This window comes from Piliocolobus tephrosceles, chromosome X, assembly GCF_002776525.5.
Source record: "Piliocolobus tephrosceles isolate RC106 chromosome X, ASM277652v3, whole genome shotgun sequence".
NCBI lineage: Eukaryota > Metazoa > Chordata > Mammalia > Primates > Cercopithecidae > Piliocolobus > Piliocolobus tephrosceles.
Window position 1 is genome coordinate 46,078,108 of NC_045455.1, and position 27,580 is coordinate 46,105,687.

The following is a 27,580-nucleotide window of genomic DNA, read 5'->3' on the forward strand; positions in this document are numbered from 1 at the left end:
ATAGATAGATAGATAGATAGATAGATAGATAGATAGATAGATAGATAATTAATAAAGCTATTTAAACCGATTTTCAAAATTTCCCCAGGCATATATACCTTTGTACATTCACTTCCACAGCTTCCCTTTTATACAATTTTTCCACATTTTTCAAACCTCTCCATCACAGCATATTATATTGAGGTGGCTATGCCATTATGATTTTATGGAAAAAATGTAAGCCTATTTTATATGTTTTCCCTTTTATTCCGTGTGTGTGTGTGTGTGTGTGTGTGTATGGATGTGCGTATTTAACAGCTTTATAGAGAATCTAAAAGTCATTTCAATTGTACAGTTTAAATTTGTGTACTTTATAGAATGGAATTTTTAAAATACTAGTTCCATTCTAGGATAAAATAACCAGTTATAAGTCTCATACCCATCATATTACTATCCTAGAAATAATCATTCTAAAAGCACTTAATAGAGCGAGTGCCTGGCAGAGAGGCCCTATATCAATGCTACCCATTTTTACTGTGATATTGTTATTAATATTATTAATGTTTTCATTGTTATTATTGAAACAACCAACAAAGTCTTATGGAAATTTTTCTGTCCAACTCAAAGGAAGAATTAAAATAAGATAAATATTGTTAAGCTTTATGGTTGCTATTTATTTCAAATTGAACACTTTTTCTAATCACTAATGAGTCAATCACTTAAAAGTATTCTGATTGCCATTTTGAAACAGAGTTTCAAAATTATTTTCTTTTTCCTTTTTAATCCTTTAAGCAGATTACTAAATTAAATTAAAATATAGAAATAAAAGGAAGAAGATACACGATTTGTAATTCTATTGTCAAATCCTTCTTTAGAAGTTTTCCATGACAGACACGATGCCACCTTTGAAATTATATGAACCATAGCAAATCAAGGTAAACAAATAATTCATCAACAAAAATATCAAAGTCCAACTGCCACCGTTTAATTAGGCACATTTCATTACCTTTAGGAGCTCCTGGCTTAACTAAGCCAAAGAACAATACGCCTCCATATCCAAAGGGATAATGGTCCCTTCTGGTCTAATTTCAAATTATTAATTTAGTAATGAAAATGTTTTCCTTGCAGCTGCTTAGACTGTTCTGCAATTTATCACACAATAGTAACACATTTTTTTTCTTCAGAGACTTTAAAATGTATGCTTCATAGGAAAATATATTTAAAACAGAAATATAGAAGATTTCTAAGGTACTCAACATTCTGAATGATTCTATATTAATTTATTTGTTAGACTGTGACATATAATATCTGCTGAAATTTAAATGATTTTGATTGATTTTGAAAATCTGGTGCTCTGGTATTCTATAGATGTTTACGGTAACTATTTTAGAGAAAAATTACTGATCGGTTTTCTTCCCAGATCTATATTGTCCCTTCAGTTCCAGCAGTTTAAAATGAGTGTTTTGCATCTGATAATGTGATTTCTCATCACATATTTGCTTCTGATCCTTGTCCAATCAGGCATATGTTCTCATCTAATCTACCCAATCTGTACTTTGAAAGCAAACATATTGTGCTGTGTTTTTTTGTTTTTTGTTTTGTTTGGGGTTTTGTTGTTGTTTTCTCCTTAACTGCTTTAACAGCAAATCATTCCATTTATTCTACTGCATGCGGAATAGAATTAACTTCTCTCTTGACTGTAATTATTTGTCTGATTGCTTAATACATAAGTAGCACTTCTAAAATTTTTAAATTTCTTGCCCAAACTCTTTAGATATAAACTTGATCTTCAGAGACCAAAGGTCTGGTCTACCCAGAACTTAATTTGCTGCCTATATTTCTCTTCTTCATTATTTATCATCTTTCCTTTGGCAATTTCACTTATGTATTTGGCTTCAGCTACTGATTTTGTGCAAATAATTCCAAAATCTTTCGGGAAGGTGATCCAGCTTGGCAATGAATCATGTGCAAAATACTGGAGAATTTTGATTGCAAGCTCAATATCAGGTAGAAGTGTAAAATTAATTCTGAAACATTAATGTAACTATGTCTGCATGAATATAGAGATAGTGCCAAAATAACATCACTGAAGGAAATAGTCTCATTGTACCCTTAGATTACATTATGAAACCTGTGCTTAATTCTGGATATAACATTTTAAAAACAATCGAGAGTGGCAAACAGAAACAGATTAGAATAACAAGAATAGTAAATTTTATGTGATTGTGTACTATGAAGAAAAGTTGAAAAAATGGCTGCCTATGCCAGAATAAAATTAAGGCATGACAATGGCTGTCATGTATTTAATAGAATGGACTTGTGTTTAAAGCAGTGGTGTTTAAGTGTTTCTCATTCTGTTTTAAAATTTATTTTACTAATGCAATTATCTGTTCAAATTAAATATTATATCAAAGTATCATTTTAGAATTGATCTGCTTTGAGTAAACATGGACAGAAAGTGCAGAGTCTACTTCCATCTCCCGATCTTTCCTTGACTGCTGAGTTTATTTCCACTGATCAGCATTGCTACTTCCCTCCAAAGTCAGCTCCGCCTTTTGGAGGACACACGTGGAACATTTTTATCCAGCAATCCTTTCTCTAGACGGTTCTGGGTTAGAACTTACCAATAAGAGGCATTCATGTAAGATATGAAAGCTGGAAGAGAAGCAGCAGCCATTATTCTCCACAGGCAGTTGCAGAAAGATGTGTAGGCAAATGGAAAAGTAAAATAACTTACAAGCGAGTTATCAAAGCTATTTACCCCACTGTTGTAGGCTGACACCATCGTTGGGAGGCCTCTGGAGGTCCTTGAGGAATGCAGGGTCTTTGCAGAGTGCTTTTGAGAAAATTCATGTTGAAATGAATTTCTTTAGTAGAAACTTCTCTGACCTTCATAGTTTTTCAATGGTTGTTTAAACCTTCAATTCTCTATTCATATCTTTTAAACTTAGAACATTGAGTGTTTCAATTTCTTAATTCTAAAAAATATTCAGAATATACCCCAACATAGCATGTATGTTCAATCTCCATATATATACACATATATATGTATGTGTGTGTGTGTGTGTGTGTGTGTGTGTGTGTGTGTGTATATATATATATATATATATTTTTTTGAGACAGAGTATCACTCTGTCACCTAGGCTGGAATGCAGTGGCGTGATCTCAGCTCACTGCAACCTCCGCCTCCCAGGTTCAAGCAATTCTCCTGTCCCAGCCTCTCAAGTACCTGGGACTACAGGCGCTTGCCCCCACACCTGTCTAATTTTGTATTTTTAGTAGAGATGGGGTTTTACCTTGTTGGTCAGGCTGGTCTCAAACTCCTGATCTTAGGTGATCCTCCCACCTTGACCTCCCAAAGTGCTAGGATTACAAGCGTGAGTCATCACATCTGGCTTTCATATTCTGATATACATAGTCCTCCATACCTAGCTTCTAAGCTGCTACCCAGGCACTTTTTCTCAATATTAGATGCAGTTGCTCTCATTTCTGATAAATATGTGTTGTATAGTTCCTTTACTGTTACTTAACTCAGATATTTCTCTTGTTGGAAACATTATCAAATTCTGAATAATCCCTCCCTGTTTCTAGTTCAAGTTCATTCATGCCAAAGAAATATCTTTAAACTTCTCATGGTATTACCTCTCACAATTGAAATCTTAGTATTCCTTTCTTTAGGATTGTGTGATATCATCATAAACTTTCTTATACAATTAATTATTTTTCTTTCTTTGTGACTAGTCTTTACAAATACATTGCAAATTTCTTTATGACAAGAGAGGAAGCCTTATCCGTTGAATTTTTTTACTCCATCAAAGTGTCTAGTATCTTGTAATACGTTCATCAGTTCCCTGTTTCCCTTGGGTACTTTTGTAGAGCTTTCTTTAATGTACTCATTCAACAAGACTACAAGTGTGTGCCTTTGACATTTTTTTAAATCACATTTTCTGCTATTATTTTCCCTGTTCTTACAGTTCTAGCCACATTGACCTTCTTACTGTTTTTTGATGACACTAAGCGTAACTTCATTTGTGGAGTTTTGTGCTTTTTCTTTCTTCCCTCTGATGGAAATACTCTTCTGCCAAATATTGATATCTGTTTCTTCTCTACCTCATTCAGATCTCTGTCAAATGTTACTTCCATAGACACCCATTCTCTGAAAACTCCATGTGATGTGCCAGTACCTTCAAAACTCTCTATTCCCTTACACATCTTTATATTTTTTAGAGTACTTATTTAGTTGCTGGTTTTACAATATATATTTGTTTTTGTTTTTGTTGTCTACCTGCCCAATTAACATATAGTAGCTTCTTGATAACATTAAAAAACGTAACATAAGTGCCTAGATAAATCTCCGTATATACTATTAATTACTAAATGAATAAGGGAAGGTATAGTGACTATTGACTGCTATGTACCAAGTTCCCTGGGTGCTACCAGTAGGTGGCACTGGCATAGGGAATGCAATGGTGAACAAAATAGAAATGATATTGCCCTTAGAGTCAAGGTTAATATACTGAATGAAAACAAATTATTCATTACAAATTATAACTATTTATGCCTACATATGTGTGTATGTATAAATGTGTGTGTATATGTGTGTGTGTATATATACACACACATTTATACATACACACATAGATAGGCATACATATATATACATACACACACCGTGTGTGTGTGTACATATACATATGTGTATATATATATATGTGTGTGTGTATATGTGTGTGTGTGTGTGCGCGCGCCAGGCGTGGTGGCCGGCGCCTGTAGTCCCAGCTACTTGGATACTTGGAAGGCAGAGGCAGGAGAATGGTGTGAACCCGGGAGGCGGAGCTTACAGTGAGCCGAGATTGAGCCACTGCACTCCAGCCTGGGCGACAGAGAAAGACTCCATATTAGGGGAAACAAACAAACAAACAAACAAACAAAATATATATATATATATATATATATATAGCAATGGGAGCTCTCCCATAAACCAGAAAAATACTCTTTAAATAAGTGAAGTTTATATGAATTTTAAAAAATGAGGTAGAATTAGTCAGGTGTAGATTTGGTTAAAAATGTTCATAACAGAAGAAAATGGATGTGTCAATCATCTGAAGTGGGAAGACAATTGTTCTGCTTAATGAAATTCAAGGTAGATGGGCTGGTGGAGAGGGACAGAAGAAAGACAGTTTATGAGGCTGGAGAAATAGGCAGAATCAATTGTGCAGGGTTATGGAAACATTGTAAGGAGTTGGGGATTTATCTGGAGTATAGTAATATGCCATTGAACATTTTGAACAAGCAAGGACCAAGGTTTAATTTTAAGATGAGTCATCAGACTAACGTAAAAGGAAGGCAAGAAGAGAAACTAAGAATAGAGATTAGTATACCCTAGAGGTGTATACACCCACTCACATAATTTGTTTATAATGATAAATTACCATTATAAATGACTATTACATATGCCTATATATGTATGTATGTATACGTGTGTGTATACATATATGGTAAATTTTACAAAGAAAAATTATAAGGTGTAATATAAGATGTGATATATACTCACACCCACATATTAGGAGAGTGTAAAAGAAGAAAGAGAGTGAGGTAACGCTACCTTCTGCCGTTGTGCTTGGCATATAAGCAGCAGCTTTACTGATGGCAAGTCTTACCACTGATGGTGCTGGTGAGGGCACATGTGAAGTTTAAAATATTGTCCTATTGCTACTGCATTCTAGGTGTTAGATATATTCATTAAATTTACTCTTTTCAAAATCCCTGCAAGGCAAGTGTTATATACATTTTAAAAACAGTAAAACTGTGATTCAGGGATGTTAAATAATTTACTCAGGATCAATAGATAGACATGCTAGAATGGGATAGTAAACCCAGGACTATCTCACTACAGATTTCATGCCCTTTTCAATATGCTAACGAATATACTGTGATTACATATTGCCCATAATATTAAGTGAGGTTTCTGATACCCAGACACAAAATGTGAATTACTTCAAACAAATGGATATTACAAACCTGAAAGAGAAATGAGACCAAATCACTTTATGATTTTTTTCTCAGGTATTTCTTTCCCCCCTTCTCTGTTTTCTGTCTAGTGCTACCAGTATGACTTAAAGCATTTCATTAAGTTTAGGCTAGAGGCAGAGGCAGTGGCACTAGGACTAATTAGAGGCTACCTTGTTCATAAGTATCTTTGAAGGGTGGAAGACTCATACCTGCAGCATAAAGCCTTCCAGAGTCAGTGTAAGAATAGCTGCCCTTTCAGAATCTTGGTAGCACTAAAAACATGCTGCACATCCTTCACTTGTCCTTCAGAAACACTGGAAAAAAATACCTTAGAGAAAGAACAAACCATATAAATGTGGTTTGTGATCATGGTTTTAAAATATCTGACATGTTTCATTGTTTCTAGCTAGCTACATGCTTTTAATCTTAAGCAATAACCCTGCTAATAAACCATAAATTACAGTTTGCCTTAGAAGAATATTTGGAGTGTAACTTTAAATATTCTTGTTTTATAAGTCATAAAAATAAAGTTTACTTCATGTACATTTTTCTCAAGACTATTACATGATACATTAGTTCTAAATGATTTTTAATGTTATCTTTTTTCTTTTATTTAACATTTTGTGTTACTCCTTTCGGTGTCTCACATGCCCACGTGGTCTTAGTAACAAGTTATATACAAGTGACAAGTTGAAAATTATCAAAATTTGGCTTTCAGCATGTCTTTGTAAATATATACGAAATGAAAAGTTCAGGGTGAGTATAATGAGTGTTTAACGACAATGACTGGTGATGTCTAATGTTCAAAACGACTGAGTAAAAATATGGCAGACTGGGTACAAAGGAAATTTGTCTTCTTACTCTCCTTTTGTTTTCGTATTTCTTAACATTCTTTGTCCCTGAATTAGATGGATAGCTCTTTCTTTTACGGTTTTCAAAATCAAATTAATTAACACATCAATTGCTACCCATTATGTACCTTAGATCCCTAGAACTTATTCACTTTTCTTTACAGGCAATGTGTTACAAATTGGAGTCATTGGTAAAATCATTGTCCTTATTTGCATGGTTTTATTTTATTTTATTTGTTCTACTGAGCTTCGATTGCTAAAACTTTGAGATATAGCACATAGCTATATCTCACATATAAAACTGCAATGCACACACACAAGCACAATTTATTAAAAATATCTCAGGTACAGTAGGTTAAATTTTTTAAGAGCTGTCATAGGTCTCCAGCTGATGCTGTGACAACAATATAACTAACAAAGTTTTAAGAAGGAATACTAACATTTAAAAATATCCTGTAAACACACATTTAAACCTATAAGTAGTACCTAAATATTTAATGATTTCAGTCATTTAAGATGTAGTATTCCCTTCTGGATAAGAAATATTCTTACATTATTGAGCGATTCTAAAAGGACTTCTTACGATATGTCAGAAGGAAGAAATGTTAGGGTCGTCCAGGGTCCTTTAAACTTATAAAGCACAGTCTTCCACAAATAAAATCAATAATTTGCTTTCTTAATGAGAAAAAAATCTCTTTTTATACATACAAAAATCCCCCTTTATTATAATAATTTGCCAATTATGAACCAATGTTGTAAAATATTTATATTTTCTGATCAGATAAAAATCAGTTATGCATAGAGCTCAACTGCATAAGCCAACACACAGCTATCCAGTTCACAGCCATATTCTTAATGCTTAGTATAGCACCTGTCTCATTTTAGGCACACAATAATGAATCTGAAAGAAGGAATATATAAATAAGTACTCTCACATATTAATAATTTGAAATATACAATTAGATATCATAATCTTAAAATATGAATATAAGTAATTTGTAGTAAAATATTTTCTCTGCATACTATAATAATTTAAAATATTTATTTTGTGCCTAATTTTATTTTGTACCTCCCCATTAGAAAATGTAATAAGAAATAAATGCATAACAAGATGTATCCATGATGATTAAAATTCATTAACTTTTGTTAATTATTTTAAAACTTTTTAACAGACAACATAATTTCCCATCTAATTTGTATTCTGTTTTTATATTAAAATAAGTGTCATGGATCTCTTTTCTATTCAATGTATACGTTCAATATTTTTGCTTATTCCAAATAAATGGTATCCTTAGTTAACTTTTCATTTCATTGAAGTATCACCATACTATTGAGGCACAAATATAAAATGTAGTGAACCAACAAAGAGGTCACATACTAAAGGAAGATATAATACTAAGCCAAATGTGTTATATTTTCCTATGATTGAAGATTATATAAAATAACACATCATAATAGAAAATTGCTGGATAATAGTAAGTAGAAAAGGACAAAATTTTAAAGAATGGGATTCAAAGCCAGACCAATATACTTTAGGTTGAGGGTTTATTTCCAATAAGCAGTCATGTTTAATGCAAGACAAAGTTAATTTGGGCAATGAGGTGATAGGGAAACTTTAGCTCAATTAAAATTGTGTGATTTACAATTAGCAAATTGGGTGATTTCTTTTTTTTATTACTATACTTTAAGTTCTAGGGTACATGTGCACAACGTGCAGGTTTGTTACATATGTACACAGGGGCCATGTTGCTGTTCTGCACCCATTAACTCGTCATTATATTAGGTATATCTCCTAATGCTATCCCTCCCGCTCTCCCCCAACAATAGGACCCGGTGTGCTATGCTCCCCTTCCTGTGTCCAAGTGATCTCATTGTTCAATTCCCACCTATCACTGAGAACATGCAGTATTTGATTTTCTGTTCTAGCGATAGTTAGCTGAGAATGATGGTTTCCAGCTGCATCCATGTCCCTACAAAGGACACGAACTCATCCATTTTTATGGCTGCATAGTATTGCATGGTGCATATGTGCCACATTTTCTTAATCCAGTCTGTCACTCATGGACATTTGGGTTGATTCCAAGTCTTTGCTATTGTGAATAGTGCCACAATAAACATACGTGTGCATGTGTCTTTATAGCAGCATGACTTATAATCCTTTGGGTCTATCCCCAGTAATGGGATGGCTGGGTCAAATGGTATTTCTAGTTCTAGATCCTTGAGGAATTGCCACACTGTTTTCCACAATGGCTGAACTAGTTTACAGTCCCACCAACAGTGTAATAGTGTTCCTATTTCTCCACATCCTCTCCAGCAATTGTTGTTTCCTGATTTTTTAATGATTGCCATTCTAACTGGTGTGAGATGGTATCTCATTGTGGTTTTGATTTGCATTTCTCTGATGGCGGGTGATGATGAGCATTTTTTCATGTGTCTGTTGGCCGTATGAATGTCTTCTTTTGAGAAGTGTCTGTTCATATCCTTTGCCCACTTTTTGATGGGGTTGTTTTTTTCTTGTAAATTTGATTGAGTTCTTTGTAGGTTCTGGATATTAGCCCTTTGTCAGATGAGCAGATTGCAAAAATTTCCTCCCATTCTGTAGGTTGCCTGTTCACTCTGATGGTAGTTTCTTTTGCTGTGCAGAAGCTCTTTCATTTAATTAGATCCCATTTGTCAATTTTGGTTTTTGCTGCTGCTGCTTTTGGTGTTTTAGACATGAAGTCCTTGCCCATGCCTATGTCCTGAATAGTATTCCCTAGGTTTTCTTCTAGGGTTTTTATGGTGTTAGGTCTAACATTTAAGTGTCTAGGAAAAGAGTAAGGAAAGGATCCAGTTTCAGCTTTCTACTTATGACTAGCCAATTTTCCAACACCATTTATTAAATAGGAAATCCTTTCCCCATTTCTTGTTTTTGTCAGGTTTGTCAAAGATCAGATGGCTGTAAATGTGTGGTATTATTTCTGAGGGTTCTGTTCTGTTCCATTGGTCTATATCTCTGTTTTGGTACCAGTTCCATGCTGTTTTGGTTACTGTAGCCTTGTAGTATAGTTTGAAGTCAGGTAGCATGATGCCTCCAGCTTTGATCTTTTGGCTTAGGATTGTCTTGGCAATGTGGGGTCTTTTTTGGTTCCATATGAACTTTAAAGCACTTTTTTCCAGTTCTGTGATGAAAGTCATTGGTAGCTTAATGGGGATGGCATTGAATCTATAAATTACCGTGGGCAGTATGGCCATTTTCACAATATTGATTCTTCCTATCCATGAGCATGGTATGTTCTTCCATTTGTTTGTGTCCTCTTTTATTTCACTGAACAGTGGTTTGTAGTTCTCCTTGAAGAGGTCCTTTACATCCCTTGTAAGTTGGATTCCTAGGTATTTTATTCTCTTTGAGGCAATTGTGAATGGAAGTTCATTCATGATTTGGCTCCCTGTTTGTCTGTTACTGATGTATACGAATGCTTGTGATTTTTGCACATTGATTTTGTATCGTGAGACTTTGCTGAAGTTGCTTATCAGCCTAAGGAGATTTGGGGCTGAGACAATGGAGTTTTCTAAATACACAATCATGTCATCTGCAAACAGGGACAATTTGACTTCTTCTTTTCCTAACTGAATACCCTTGATTTCTTTCTCTTGCCTGATTGCCCTAGCCAGAACTTCCAACACTATGTTGAATAGGAGTGGTGAGAGAGGGCATCCCTGTCTTGTGACAGTTTTCAAAGGGAATGCTTCCAGTTTTTGCTCATTCAGTATGATATTGGCTGTGGGTTTGTCATAAATAGCTCTTATTATTTTGAGATACTTTCCATCAATACTGAATTTATTGAGAGTTTTTAGCATGAAGGGCTATTGAATTTTGTCAAAGGCTTTTTCTGCATCTCTTGAGATAATCATGTGGCTTTTGTCTTTGGTTCTGTTTATATGCTGGATTATGTTTATTGATTGCGTATATTGAACCAGCCTTTCATCCCAGGGATGAAGCCCACTTGATCATGGTGGATATGCTTTTTGATGTGCTGTTGGATTCGGTTTGCCAGTATTTTATTGAGGATTTTCGCATCAATGTTCATCAGGGATATTGGGCTAAAAGTCTCTTTTTTTGTTGTATCTCTGTCAGCCTTTGGTATCAGGATGATGTTGGCCTCATAAAATGGATTAAGGAGGATTCCCTCTTTTTCTATTGATTGGAATAGTTTCAGAAGGAATGGTATCAACTCCTCCTTGTACCCCTGGTAGAATTCAGCTGTGAACCCCTCTGGTCCTGGACTTTTTGGTTAATAGGTTATTAGTTGTTGCCTTGGTTTCAGATCCTGCTGTTGTTCCATTCAGGGATTCAACTTCTTCTTGGTTTAGCCTTGGGAGTGTGTAAGCATCCAGAAATTATCAATTTCTTCTAGGTTTTCTAGTTTATTTGCGTAGAGGTGTTTATAGTATTCTCTGATGGTAGTTTGTATTTCTATGGGGTTGGTGGTGATATCCTCTTTATCATTTTTTATTGTGTCTATTTGATTCTTCTCTCTTCTCTTCTTTATTAGTCTTGCTAGCACTCTATCAATTTTGTTGATCTTTTCAAAAAACCAGCTCCTGGATTCATTGATTTTTTGGAGGGTTTTTTGTGTCTCTATCTCCCTCAGTTCTGCTCTGATCTTAGTTATTTCTTGCCTTCTGCTAGCTTTTGAATATGTTTACTCTTGCTTCACTAGTTCTTTTAATTGTGATGTTAGTGTGTCAATTTTAGATCTTTCCTGCTTTCTCTTGTGGGCATTTAGTGCTATAAATTTCCCCCTACACACTGCTTTAAATGTGTCCCAGGGATTCTGGTATGTTGTATCTTTGTTCTCATTGGTTTCAAAGAACATCTTTATTTCTGCCTTCATTTTGTTATGTACCCAGTAGTCATTCAGGAGCAGGTTGTTCAGTTTCCATGTAGTTGAGCAGTTGATTGAGTTTCTTAGTCCTGAGTTCTAGTTTGATTGCACTGTGGTCTGAGAGACAGTTTGTTATAATTTCTGTTCTTGTACATTTGCTGAGGAGTGCTTTACTTCCAACTCTGTGGTCAATTTTGGAATAAGTGCGATGTGGTGCTGAGAAGAATGTGTATGCTGTTGATTTGGGGTGGAGAGTTCTGTAGATGTCTATTAGGTCCGCTTGGTGCAGAGTTGAGTTCGATTCCTGGATATCCTTGTTAACTTTCTGTCTCGTTGATCTGTCTAGTGTTGACAGTGGAGTGTTGAAGTCTCCCATTATTATTGTATGGGAGTCTAAGTCTCTTTGTAAGTCTCTAAGGACTTGCTTTATGAATCTGGGTGCTCCTGTACTAGGTGCATATATATTTAGGATAGTTAGTTCTTCCTGTTGAATTGATCCCTTTACCATTATTTAATGGCCTTCTTTGTCTCTTTTGATCTTTGATGGTTTGAAGTCTGTTTTACCAGAGGCTGGGATTGCAACCCCTGCCTTTTTTTTTTCTGTTTTACATTCGCTTGGTAGATCTTCCTCCATCCCTTTATTTTGAGCCTATGTGTGTCTCTGAACATGAGATGGGTCTCCTGAACACAGCAAACTGATGGGTCTTGACTCTTTATCCAATTTGCCAGTCCGTGTCTTTTAATTGGACAATTTAGTCCATTTACATTTAAGGTTAATATTGTTATGTGTGAACTTGATCCTGTCATTATGATATTAACTGGTTATTTTGCTCGTTAGTTGATGCAGTTTCTTCCTAGCATCGATAGACTTTACATTTTGACATGTTTTTGCAATGGCTGGTACCGGTTGTTCCTTTCCATGTTTAGTGCCTCCTTCAGAATCTCTTATAGGGCAGGCCTGGTGGTGACAAAATCTCTAAGCATCTGCTTGTTTGTAAAGGATTTTATTTCTCCTTCACTGATGAAACTTAGTTTGGCTGGATATGAAATTCTGGGTTGAAAATTCTTTTCTTTAAGAATGTTGAATTTTGGCCCCAACTCTCTTCTGGCTTGTAGAGTTTCTGCCGAGAGATCTGCTGTTAGTCTGATGGGCTTCCCTTTGTGTGTAACCCGACCTTTCTCTCTGGCTTCCCTTAACATTTTTTTCGTCATTTCAACTTTGGTGAATCTGACAATTATGTGTCTTGGAGTTGCTCTTCTCAAAGAGTACCTTTGTGGTGTTCCCTGTATTTCCTGAATTTGAATGTTGGCCTTCTTTGCTAGGTTGGGGAAGTTCTCCTGGATGATATCCTGCAGAGAGTTTTCCAACTTGGTTCCATTTTTCCTGTCACTTTCAGGGATACCAATCAGACGTAGATTTGGTCTTTTCACATAATCTCATATTTCTTGGAGGCTCTGTTCATTTCTTTTTACTCTTTTTTCTCTACACTTCTCTTCTCGCTTCATTTCATTCACTTGGTCTTCAATCACTGATACATTTTCTTACAGTTGATCGAGTCAGTTACTGAAGCTTGTGCATTTGTCACATAGTTCGTGCTATGGTTTTCATCTCTATCAGTTCCTTTAAGGTCTTCTCTGCATTGACTATTCCAGTTATTCATTCATCCATTATTTTTTCAAGGTTTTTAGTTTCTTTGGGCTGGTTATGTAGTTCCTCCTTTAGCTCTGAGAAGTTTGATCAACTGAAGCCTTCTTCTCTCAACTCATCAAAGTAATTCTCCATCCAGCTTTGTTCCATTGCTGTTGAAGAGCTGTGTTCCTTTGGAAGGGGAGATATACTCTAATTTTTTGGATTTCCAGCTTTTCCGCACTGTTTTCTCCCCATCTTTGTGGTTTTATCTGCCTTTGGTTTTGATGATGGTGACATGCTGATGGGATTTTGGTGTGGGTGTCCTTTCTGTTTGTTAGTTTTCCTTCTAACAGTCAGGACCCTCAGCTGCAGGTCTGTTGGAGTTTGCCTGAGGTCCACTCCAGACCCTATTTGCCTGGGTATGAGCAGCAGAGGCTGATGAAAATAGAATATTTCTGCACAGTGAATGTTGCTGTCTGATCTTGTTCTGGAAGCTTCGTCTCAAGGGTGTATCCTGCCGTGTGACGTGTGAGGTGTTTGTCTTCACCTAGTGGGGGATGTCCCCCAGTTAGGCTACTCAGGGGTCAGGGACCCACTTGAGCAGGCAGTCTGTCCGTTCTCAGATCTTAACCTCCATGCTGGGAGATCCACTGCTCTCTTCAAAGCTGTCAGACAGGGGCATTTACCTCTGCCAAGGTTTCTGCTGCTTTTTGTTTAGCTATGCCCTGTCCTCAGAGGAGGAGTCTACAGAGGCATGCCGGCCTCCTTGAGCTGTTGTGGGCTCCACCCAGTTTGAGATTCCAGGAGGCTTTGTTTACCTACTTAAGCCTCAGCAATGGTGGGCACCCCTCCCCCAGCCTCGCTGCTGCCTTGCAGTTAGATCTCAGACTGCTGTGCTAGCAATGAGGGAGGCTCTGTGGGCGTGGGACCCTCTGGGCCAGGTGTGGGATATAATCTCCTGGTGTGCTGTTTCCTAAGACCCTTGGTAAAGCGCAGTATTAGGGTGGGAGTTACCTGATTTTCCAGGTGTTGTGTGTCTCAATTTCCTTTGGCTAGAAAAAGGAATTCCCTTCCCCCTTGCGCTTCCCAGGTGAGGCTATGCCTCACCCTGCTTTAGCTCACTTGTCAGGCTGCACCCGCGGACCAGTGCCAACTGTCCGACACACCCTAGTGAGATGAACCCGGTACCTCAGTTGAAAATGCGGAAATCACCCATCTTCTGTGTCGCTCGCGCTGGGAGCTGGAGGCTGGAGCTGTTCCTATTCTGCCATCTTGGGCGTGCCCCCAAAATGTGTGATTTCTTAAAGATAATGAAGAGCAAACACTTTTCAGCAAAATGAACTATTTCACTCATAGTAAATCTTAGTAGATTTATTTAACACTGAGTAAATATTCAGGCTAGATATTATAGTAACCATTTCTCAAAGAAAATTTTCACATTAATTGAATCTAAAATTAAAATTATATAAAGAGGTTTCCAAATATATAGAGAGAGATGGAAATTAGTTTCTCTGCAGTTATATTTGAAAAGAAAGTAAGTGAATTATCATTTTGTAAAGTAGTGTTTCTAATTTGATGTCTGATATATGGATAAGAATAAATGATAGTAGCTAATTAAGGTGGTAATAGTACATACCATGAAATGTAGAAGGTATGTTGACAAGTAAATCTTATATATAGCAGTTGAACTAGAAGAAAACTGATGAAGTTAAGATTAGGGCTTTTTATATGTAGTCACTGATTAATGCATATATGCATAATTTTACATACATAAATAGACACCTGTATCAGCATTAACTGATTATATAATGAGAAAAAGTCTGTAGTTTTAAGGAGTGAGTTCTATAATGACATTAGTTTGAATTGTTTTAAAAATCCACACTTTCCACAGATCATATATAATACACTTATGTTGTCATTGTCCTATTAGCTTTCAGATTGTATGCTTTTATAAATTTGATACAGAACTAGAAAAAGCATAAATAAAATGCAAGCAACAATGTCATATTGCCTTTATTAGTTAAGGTTGCTTTGTTGTATGTGCAGGAAAATATCATTTGAGGATGCATTGATATAGTTTTGTACTCTTTGGAAGGAGATTCACAAATCGTATTTTCTTATTTATTCAGAAAGACTGTGAGAGAGTATGTCATAAAACATTGAAAACTTGAAAATCCCAAGTATTCTCAACTACTCTAAACTTGGTTTTTGAGTGACCAATAATGTGGTGTGCATTTGAAAAGCTTTTGGTACTTTGTAATGGTTTAGTTGTCAATAGACTGAAACATCACTTTGCACAGAATATTATTCTACTAGATCATTTAGAATAAAACTTCTTTGATGAACTCACTTGAAATCCATCAGAGTAAATGGACACCCTTTCTATTTCTTTCACATTTTTTACATCATAAAATGCTCTGAGGATTATTATCTTATTGTATCTCATAAAGGCAGAAATATAAGTGATCTATTTCATATAAAACTTGCTAATAAACATAAGCTAAACAACAGGATCTATAAATTTCTCAAAGTGTTATCTTTGGAAACCTATGCAAAAGAGATGTGAATCAGTGATGCTACTATTTCCAACCTAAAATAAATAATTTTTCTGATACCTTAACAGCTGAAAAATTTACCAACTTCTCAAATCAGCTTGAGCAAGCAGGATAACACCAGCCAACCATTAATTCTTCATTGAATAGTAGCCTTCAATATCAAACAACATTATTAAAATATATTTATTTATTGACAAAATAACAAAATCCTGAGTATATATGGTAATCAAGAGTTTCCACTGTTTTATTTAGAAAAGGCAATGTAATGTCTATCAGAATTTGATTTTGAAAAGTCCATAATCTCGTGCAAATAATTTTGTTGCCATTGCTGTTTTAACCCAAAAATATGACTAATAATGATATTATTTTACAACTAGTATAATATATTCTTAGCATTAAATATTGATCTAAAAATTAATTAATAAAATATTAGAATTTATGACATTCATTGAAGTTCAATTTTATAACAATATATGAGATGATAGAGCACCACCAAAATTAAAGGAAAAACGTTCAAAATCTTGACATAAATAATCCAAGTAATTGCAACTAGGTACACATAGACTAAAGTAGATAACTTATCACGTCCTTCTTTAAACCATAGGCCAAGTCTAGGCTACCCTTTTTTATTTGTTTGTTAATTTTACCCTGAATTTGTTTTTACTGTTCTGTTTTAATATGGGACAACAGTCTTATTTTTACCTCGATTATTTCAATATTTTTTATTATCTTCCCAATTACTGAAAGCATTTGAGATTTCAATACCTACTTTGAATATAAAATGTGAAAAGCACAGAATAATTTCAGTTCTTGAAAACTAGAATACTTGACTGGTGTCTTTGAATAACTCACTTGACATGTTTATCATTAACTGTGAAGCAATGAAGTTTGTTTAAGATCATCAAAATGGTCCTTTGTGGTTCTTTGCAGCCTTATGACTCTCCAAATATCTTGTGAAATCTTAAATTTTATAAAATGCAAATGCATATCTGGATAATGTTGATAAGTGCCATCTTGTCATTAAGTAATAAAACTATTATGTCCTCACAAACAGAACATTATTTGAGCACAAGAGGATCAATAATTGATGAAGAATGAATAAATATTTTTCTACTTTCATCTATATATAAATTCCTTATCAACTATATGATTTGCAAAACATTTATTACATTGTGTGGGTCATCTTCTCACTTTCATGATAAGAAAGTGTTTTCTCAATGAGGACAAAGTTTTAAATTTCAATGTTGTCAGATTCATTCATTTTTCTTGCATTGCTTGTGCTTTTGGTGTTACAGTTAAGGCAACTTTAACTAATCCAAGGTCACAAAGATCCCCACATATGTTGTCTTTTGTGACGTTGGCTCTTATATTTAGCTCTTTGATTAATTTTGAGTTAATTTTTACATGGTGTGAAGTAAAGGTCTAACTTTATTATTTTGCATGTGTGCCTCTGAGTATTCCAACAGAACATGTTGAAAATAACATTTTTCTCCATGGAATTTTCATCAAGATAAATTGACTAAAATATGAGATTTTATTTCTGAACTGTCAATTATTTTTCACTGATTAATATGTATATCTTTATGCTAGTACCACTATCTCTTGATTTACTGTAAATGAAATTGGTAAAAATTTTGAAATTGGGAAGTATAAATTATCTGTGTTCTTATTCCAATATTTTGACTATTTTTGGTCCCCGATATTTTCATATGAAATTGGTACTATCTTGCCAATGTCTTCAAATAAGCCAGCTTGGATTTTGATAGGCATTACGTTTAGTCTACAGATACTTTGGAGAATATCATTATCTTAAAAATGTTAAATTTTCTGATCCATGGACATAAGATGTTTTATGAGGGAATTGAGCTTCTTATTTTATAGATGCTCAGGTGCTTTTTTGGCATACTGATATAATTATTTTATTCTAACTTGAGCAATTAGCATACTTGCAATTAACCTTCCCATAATGTTTATTTTTTAAGTCGTGACATTTAATATATGCTTTTTAAATAATTTGAGCTATATAATAATCCTTGAATTTCCCATCAGTTGCACTTCTGACTGGTTAGGTGTGGGCAATATGCCATGCTTCGACCCTGCAGATCAATCCACATCACAGAAAACACATGTTGCAGGATGTTTGAGAGTATCTTTCCTAAATCAAACCAAACACCTGTGATGATTAAAGTTACTTTAATAATAAAAAACTAGAAATGTTTATTGAGATAACAGTTACAACTTACAGAATATTGTGCAAGATTTAAAGAGAATGAACTTGCTATATAGACTGACTTGAAGGGAGGTCCAACATTAATTAGTGAATGCATATGTATTGTATTTGACTATTGTTGATATGCTGCTATATGAGGTGAAAAAGTAACTGGTGAACTTATTAGCAACTAGGTATACATGTTCAAGAAGTTAAAACATGGCTCTATTGCAAAGTAAAAGCCATAACTCACACAGTGTACAAGCTAAATAATTTATCTCATATTTATCTCATGAATGAGAGTCACAACATGATGGTAATACAAGTTTAAGGAGACCAAAGTCACTACAAAAAATAATGCTGAAAAAAACTTGCAAAGACAAAAAGTTAATGTCATATAAGGCAATACAACTTTAAACGTTAGAGTTTATTTTTTTTCCAGAGGGCAAAAATCATTTACTACTCTGTCTTCTGCAAGTTAATATGTAATTTCACATAGATATGGTAAATCATACAAAGTTATAATCTTCTAGTAAATTAAATAACCCTTCGACAGTAACTGTCAATGTTCACATGTGATATTAGTGATACTGTCATATGTATGTCTTATTTATAAGTGCTGCATATTTCTTAACAATATGAAGAGGAGCAAGAGAAAACAATTACAATTTATTCATGATTGCACTAAAATGTTATTAATAATTATAGTAATAGAATACTATATGCCAGACTATGTTCTCCGTCTTTTACATATATTATATTAACTGCTTTCATCCTAATGGTGCTGGAAGTAGCATCTTTACAGCTAAAATACTGAAGCACAGACAAGGTCATTAGCTCACCCAACTGCACTCAGGAAGTGTTGGAGCTAGAATTCGAATTATGAAAACTAGACAAAAAATCTGAAATTTTGACCATAGTGCTGTTAACGGAATCCTTGGGATGTTGCTTCACCAGCTGGAAACCTCTGTGTCCCGTGGTACCTTTGCCTGAGTTTTGATTGAACCTGCTGGGCCCACTCAGCCTGGCAGTCTGCCCCACGCTTGTACTACCAGCCTACCAGCCTGAATCCCATGCTTGCCAAGGGAGAACGGAGTGGCAAGGGGTGTATGAGCAAGGGAACATGGGCTCTAGCCACTATGCACAGCCAGACATGCTGGCTGCAGCGGGATGGGCAGCTCTAGGTGCCGGCACAGGTGCCTGCTTCCTGCGACGCTGTGGCTAGACCAGGCGTCCCACAAGCAACTTCCACAGCTGGCACTGGGGAACACAGTGGTACCTTGAACTAGGAGATGCCAGGAATCACAAAGCCCTAAATAGAGTGTCACAACCTTGGCTCAGGGAGCTCCTAGGTCTGGGCTCCCTGAAGGGCAACTGCTCTTCTTTCCTTCTTGTTGTCCACAACGTGGTGAGCAAGGGGCATGTTGCAGCCCTGTTTGTGTTACAGCTCTTTCAGCCCCGCCATTTGTTGGGACCTGTGTTCTTGTCCCATGCCCAGGAAGAAGGAAGTATGTGGACCAGTGGAGGGTGAGTAAGACAAAAAGGAGCTTTATTGAGTGATAGAAAAGCTCAGAAGAGACTTGCAGTCGGTAGCTCCACTCTGCAGCAAGAGCGTCCCAATGAGTGTTCAGCTTTCAGCACAGAGGAGACTCTGGAGTGAGTAGCTCCTCTCTGCAGCTGGTTATCCAATTGTCTCTCTGATTCTGGCTGAGTCTGGGAGTTTTTATGGGCTTCAGAGGGCAAGAAGTGCATGCTGATTGCTTCATGGGCAGTCACAGGCAGGCCTGGAAAAAGCACAATAAGTTTCCATCCTGTTCCATGAGCACAGCCCTCAGGCTTCAGTGCACCCTGGCTCGAAGGTGGGATTTCACCAGGGACCTACCCCTTTCCATACAAAAGCCTGTCTGCCTCCTGCTATCATCCACGGTGCCCAGACTGTTTGTGCTGAAGAGTGCCTGCAAGCCAGCACCAAGCTCACTGCAGGCACATCCACACCTGAGGTGGCAGGGCGGGGCTTCCCAGGCCCCCAAGAGTGCAGAGATGCCAGGTCCCACAACTGCAGCTTGGGCAGCTGCAGCTACTCCTGAGAAGTGCGAACTCCTGCCCTGCCAACTCAGAAGGTGGCAGGGCTTCTGCCTGTTCCCAGCTCCTTCCAGGTCCATGGCACATGTAGCCCTGGCTGCCCCTCCTCCACTGCAGCTGACATCATCGCAGCAGCTCCTCTAAATGGGCTGCCACTGCCGTCAGTACTATATTGTCTCTCACTGACTGTCCTCCTTATATTGTGATTTTTCCTCAACTATTTCATTGTTGTAAATGTGTCTTCCTTCCCAGAAGCACCTACTAAAATCACCTCAAAGATAGTATAGTAGTAATAATAATTATTTTAGTTCAAAATGACACTTTAAGAATATGTATAAATAAAAGCACCTTAAGAATGTAATTTTTTGACTGATCTGTAATAGACACTCTTTAGTATTGTGTGCTTCCCCTACAATTGCAAGAAGACAAAAACTTTAACACCTGCCTTCCAAACCAGATTACCACCTCTGAGCAACTCCAGTGGAGACATACTTGAACCCCCATTGCAGCATAGAGTCACCTTCCACCAAGCTACAAAAGTGCTCTGCAAAGTGGGCCAGCGACTCCATGGTTTAAATATTTAATTTTGTTTTTCTGTTCCAATTTTCATCAGTATTTAACATTAATGAACTATGTATATTTGAGGATTCCTCTGACCTTGAATTTGCGGACCGTCTTTACTACTATTCTTTCTGTTTTAAAATTTGTTGAACCTGACTCCTCCCCATTCTATCTGGAGTTCACCTTTCTGTTAAGTGTCTGATTCTGAGGAGGGTGAGGAGGTTAAGGAGGATGGAAGAATAGAGAGGGTTGCTTTCACTTCCATCTTCTGTTTCCTCCCACCTAATTGTTTAAATAATTCATTACGTAATATTGAAATTCATTTGCAATGCTCTCAAACATTTCATATTTATGTATTATTTATTCACTTTTGAATATTTTATATACTATTTGAAATTGAGAGTATATATTAATGTGATAAGGATTAAAACTCTAGCAACTTTCTATGAAAGTACTACCCAACTTAAGGAATAGGACTTCTTAACTACAGTTCTACCTCTGCATGCCTTGAAATCCTCTCTGCTTCTCTCTCAATGGTAAAACTCTCCTTTGAGAATAGTGAGTTTTGTGTTTTCTGTACACTTGTTATTTGTAACATATTTACCAAATATATCTGTATCCCTATAAATACATTGTTTAATTTTGCTTGTTATTGAGCTACATAGCAGTTGAATTAAATCATACATTTTCCCAGTGAAATGAAATAGCATTTTATTATTTACTTCTCTTAAATTAGGAGGTTACTTTCCTTAAATCCAAATCTAATTAAGTCTATTTCCAACTTAACATCTTAAGTGGTTCCTATCAAACTTAATAAGTATAAGCTATTAGCAAACAGTCTTTTTTATAATCTAGCACCTGCTTTTCCAGTTGTGTGATCACATTTTCCTGTAATACCTGCTATTTTACTATACCAGATATTCACTGTTCTCCACTATTTCACACTTCACCACTTTGTGTCCTTACACGTTATTCTTCTTCTACCAAATATGCCTTACCTTTTCCTCCTTTGTACCCTTGGAATTTTAATTTCAGCTCTGAAATATAACTTCCTAGGCCAGTGTGATGGTTCCTACAAGTAATCTGAGCACATTGGCAGGTCAAGGCAGGAGAATCCCTTGAGACCAGGAGTTAGAGACCAACCTGGGTAACAAGGTGAGATCTTCTTTATACTAAAATAAAGGGAAGCAAATAAATTTTAAAACTTAGCCAGGCACTGTGGTGTGCACGTTTAGTCCCAGCTACTCAGGATTCTGCGCAAGGGAATGGCTTGAGCCCAGTAGTTCAAGGCTACAGTGAGCTATGATTGTACCACTGCACTCCAGCCTGGGTGACAGAGTGAGACCATATCTCTTAAAAAAAAAAAAAAAAAAATTATTCAACAAAAATCTATAACTCCCTAAGTACTCCCTTATCCCTTAGCCTCCCCGAAAGCTTATTATTGCTATGCTTTTGTATAACCTTGTTCTTATATCTATGCAGAACTGACTACATCTTACATATATTATTTATTCTTAATTTTCATTAGACACCAATTTTTTAAAATCTAGAAGCTATTGATCCGCCTCAACTAAAATTTGAAAAAAAAAATATTGTTTTGATTGAATGGACAAATGAATGATTATTGGAGTGGGGCATGTAGAAGGAAAACAGAGGAATAAAATTCCCCAAAATATATAGAATAGATGGAAGCAGGAAGAGGGTTAGGATTTGAAGGTTTGTCTTCACAATGAATCGGTATGGCCAAGTTTTATTAAATAGAGAGGACAGAGCTGTAAAGAGAGATTGACTGCATGGATTTGGAACACTATAAATCACTTCAGAAATAATTATAAGTCTGGATTAATTAGAATAAGCAATTCTCCTTCCATATATGACAACATTTATGTAGCAAATGCTCATTCGAAACACCTGAACCACTGCTGTGCAAGACTGAGATCAGCTGGATAGAATCCCCTTATGACACTCACAATGGAGGACAGGGATTATGTCTGCATTAATAGATTTTCTACAAGAGACATTCATTATAAATGATGTTGCAGACAATAGGAGTGACTTGACCTGCTGTGTAACCTTATCTTATCAGATTCCAGTAAGATGTTTATGTTTCTTTTTGCCAAATAGGTTTTTAGTTTATTCTAAAAAAAAATGCTATTGTAATTGCAACACCGTTTAACTCTCTACTGGACAAATTTTATTCTGCAAAAACTAGTAGTCACTTGTTATTTGGTCATTAATAACATTTACATTTTAACATATAGAGGCTCTTCATTTTATCTGCCAAGTTGATGCTAAAACAGCATGAGTTGGTTAATTGTTATGCAGAAATAGACCTTATAGATGTGTTATAGCAGGATAGAAGTTAGCATTTATGGCTGCTTATGTATTTTTTATTTAATATCCCTGTTTATTTCATGTGCAATCTTTATGAGTGCATACAGAGGAGAATTAATGTTTAGAGTTGTTTTTTGTCTGAGATAATATGTAAACACATATTTTTGCTGACCTTTTCTTGTTTTTCTTAAGTGAAATTTTGAATGGAAAACTTCAATGAACAAGACCATTTTTCATTGATTTTTACTTTTTTGTTCTGTGACATTTTAAGTATGAAAAGGTATATCTGCATAAAGATTTCAAGGCTGCCATAAATTTATATAAATTTCTAAGGACATGTAAAAACAAACATAAATTATCAAAAAAGCCCATTTATACATTGTTATATTGCTCCTCAGTATAGTTTTCTTAATTTATTCAATCCAAGGATATATTTTACATTACTTTTGTACCCTTTTCTGATACGTGTTAAGTAACTTTGCCAAATTATTCACAGTGGCATTTAATTTCAGAATATCATTTTATTATACCATTTTATCAGGTACTGCCTAAATATTTCTTAAAATAGCACTGTGAACCAGAAATGGATTAATGCTTCAGATCTTTTAACATGCATTTTCTTCCCAACTTTTCTTTTAAAATGATGCTATAAGATTATAGTAATCATCTACTGTTTTCCAAAATTTGGAAACTGACAATCTCACATATATTTTAGTGAATTGGCATTCTGGTAAAGGTGGTAAGCTGTTTCCAGAACTCTTTAATACAGCTCTTTCAAATGAATAGAAAGAACCAAAAACAAAGCAAATTTTATCTATATTTGAGTCAGAGAATTATAATACAATATTGTAAATTGTTTTCCAAAGAAAGAACAGCTGCCTAATCTAATAAAATTAGGCCAAATGAAAAAGACAAGTAATAATTTTACATATATGTTATTTAATTTACATCATGATACAAGCAAGCAGGTGAGTTATGTGAAGAAGTGGCTTCTAATGTGGAGACATGAAAGGACACAGCTAGGCCATAAGATAAATGAGTATATTCCGTTTATTCTCCATCAGCCTAATTAGAATAATGCAATAGTCAGAACTGAAATAAACATATGTGACCTTTTTTTTTTTTTTTTTTTTTTTTTTTTACTTTTTGCCAGAAATTGTAACCTAAACCTAAATATGAGCCAAGGCCAACTATAGAACAGAAAGCCAAATATCTGAGTAGCTTGTTTTCGTAGGTGGGCTCTGAGGATTGCTTCAGGCTGTTTTGACCTGCTTGTCCAGTAATGGGGCAAGGTTGAAATCTCAGAACCCTATCCTGAACTTCCTATTAGACCTCTGGACAAAGCTGGCCATGCTAGTTCCATCAGGGACTCCATATAGTACATTTTTCTACTACTTGTTTCATTAGTCTTTTCCACTCAACCATTTCTGAGCTGAACAAAAAGAAGCATACATCAGCAATATCTAAGCATCCAGTTTAAATTCTATGGATAGAATTCAAACCATGTCAGCTAAAAAAAAAAAGGATTCAGTAAAGAAAAATTTATGTCTGTCCTAATACATATCAGTCCCAGATACAAATCTCTATATTCAAAATAAAGATAATGATAATAAAAATAAGCCTTAAGAACAAGCACAGATTTCTATAAATAAATGGAGGAAATGAATATTGCATGGGAAACACAGATGCTTTCAAAGAATGTTCTTCTCAGTATAGAAGAGAGAATACCGTGTCTATCTTTCTTTTTATTAAGTATAATATTAAAGAGTAGAATAGCCGACTCTCAGATTGTTGCTGTTCCTCAGGCAAAATGTCAAATTAGACCATTATTGTGTTAGACAAGGTAGACCACTTCTTCAAAGTTCATCCTTCAGATACATACAACCAGGACACAACATCACTTTCTAAAATTTCGCAGGGATACAAAATACTGGTCAGAATCATGAAGAGTTTGCTGTGTTTAATCACAGGTTGTGTAAGGATAAAAATCTAGAAAATTGGGAGATGATGAAGAGTAAAAAAGCTATAGTTGAGAATTACACAACCTGTGTTTTATAAAGATGATGGAGAGGAGAAGGTAATTAATTGACTAGAGAAAGGACACACTACAAACTGGAATAATTGTTGTAGGCCATTGTAATAATCTCACAAAATGGCTTTTAGGAAGAACAAGGATTTGAAAAATTTTACAGGAGTGAAAAGCAACAGTTGAAAATTGGAAACTAAGTTCAGCCTCGCCTTTTATTATATTGTCTTGTTAAGGAAGACTCTAATTATATTAGGTTTGTGGTTTGATGAAGCATCTAGTTACTGAAAACATCTACAGTTAGGTGCCATTAACTAAGTGTATAAGATATCCCTTTAGGAAGTGTTGGCAAGGGAGGTAAAGAAAAAAAAAAAGCATTTACTTTGTTTATTTTCTATATGCAAAATTCAATTTCATTGTAATAGATGATGTTGTCCAGGGAAAAATTAAACAGTGCATATAAAAGTTTGTGCTATAGTAAATGAAATATGAGTACTATTTTGGGAGAAAATATGTAGTCTTTAATAGAAAAAGATCGCTCTTTGTAAAGGACATCAGTTTTACAAATCATTTATAAAGATAAATCAACTAATTAAAATATGGCAATACATAAAAACTAAAGAAGCTATAGTACTAAAATTTAATTATATTTTAAAATAAATAAAATTTACAAAACTGTTAAAGTTTAATTATTTAGCAGTACTTAACTTCAGATGAACAAAATGTATGTCAGATAAACAATCATGAAACCACAAAGAAATTCTGCTTTTGTCCTACTATAAATAAATAAATATAAGGTAAATTGAAATACCACATCTATTATTGAGAATGTAAATTCTTCAAGTTATTTGACCTTTTTGATCAAAATAGTAAGTGTGGGGTGCCTTACAACATATCAATATCAATTTTAGGAATCTGTGCTATGGAGTACATGTATGAATACAGATATGTAGACAGTAAAGTACCTTTCAACATTCTTAGTATAGCGAATAACTGAAAAGACAAAGCTATCTGCAAGCTTCACATGTGAATGAAAATACCGTGTTTTGTGGTTATCACTATGAACTTAATTGAGAATTTACTGACTTCAAAAGATATGTGGAATGTTATGTGATACCAAAATTCAAAAACAAACCAAAAAAAATTTGCAAAGACCTGTACGTGGAAGAATGTATTTAATTATTATCAAGGTGGTTTATGTTTGTTTATAAATGTTTGTGTACATTTGCATGTGTGTATATGTTTGTGTGTGAGTTGTAATTTTTGAGAACTTCCTTGTTTGCTGGCACAACAAAATACTATGGAATTTCCTTGCCACAGAAAGGAAATCAACCATTCCTCCAAGGGGTTCTTCTTCCTGTTACTGAGTAATGGTATTTAGAAACCAAGATCTGATTACTTAATGTGCTCACTGGGACTAGGGTTATCTTAATTCTAGCCCACTTTTATAGGCAGTTTAAAAAGCAGACATTTACAATCACTGTGAATGTAATATGGAGTTTCTTACTTTTGTACATTTTTTTAAAATTCTCTCCTATCACTTCATATATAATTTTGTGAATTGGTTGATTTTAGTTTCAGTTTTTGGGAACCCCTTTTGGTTTTAAGCATTTCATTTTATTTGCTTAAAATATAAATATTTATATTATTTAATTGTGAAAATGGCTAGAAGAATATTCAGATAACTCTACTTCTCATAAAAATTTTCCACTTGCTACAGTTTACTCTTTTTTTACTTTATTTTTTCTTCAAGTTGTCCCCACAAATCTGTGTGTATATGCATAAAATACACTTACATGTACACATGTGCAAACAATAAACCTATACTTGCATACACACATATATGTATACATCCATGTTTCTCTTTCATATTTTTTTCTTATATTTTACTCAAAAAGAGCCTACACACTTTTCTGCACCTTGTTCTTTTTGCTTGCACTATATTGTGTATATGTCTTCTAAAAAAATACCAATATTCTGATAAGATTCTTTGTTTTCTAATATTCTGTTATCAATATAAAATTTACCAATTTATATATTTTTCACATCATTCTGTCCTAAATATATCCATTTACTATGTGCTATACCATTTTTGCATTCCAATGAGCAGTACCATGAGTGCCTGCTTCTTGAGAGATTTTGAAAAATATTTGAATTTTTGACATTCTGAGAGCCAAAAAGTGATATGTTAGTGTTGTTTACATGTCTATTTCTCTTGTATTAATGAGGCTTTCTCTTAAGGTTAGTACCATTTACACTTAATTTTAATGTAGAAAATTTGTTTATATCTTTTTATACTTAAAATTTGTTTGATCTAACAAGCTACCACCTTGTTAGATTAAGAATTCCTATCCTAAATGATTGAGCCATGCTTACCTAATTTCTAGGAAAGGATTGTAGATTGTTTTCATGTATACATATATATATACATATGCACATGAATACAGTGCAGATTGGCTGAATTGATTCTGTC

At 35.0% G+C, this 27,580-nt stretch overlaps 1 protein-coding gene across 2 annotated transcripts in view; it reads left to right on the plus strand.

Annotated features, from left to right (window-relative positions):
- The window catches only part of KLHL1 (kelch like family member 1), a 414,035-nt gene that overhangs the window by 181,714 nt on the left and 204,741 nt on the right, over window positions 1-27,580 (plus strand). The gene's annotated exons all lie outside the window — the stretch shown is intronic.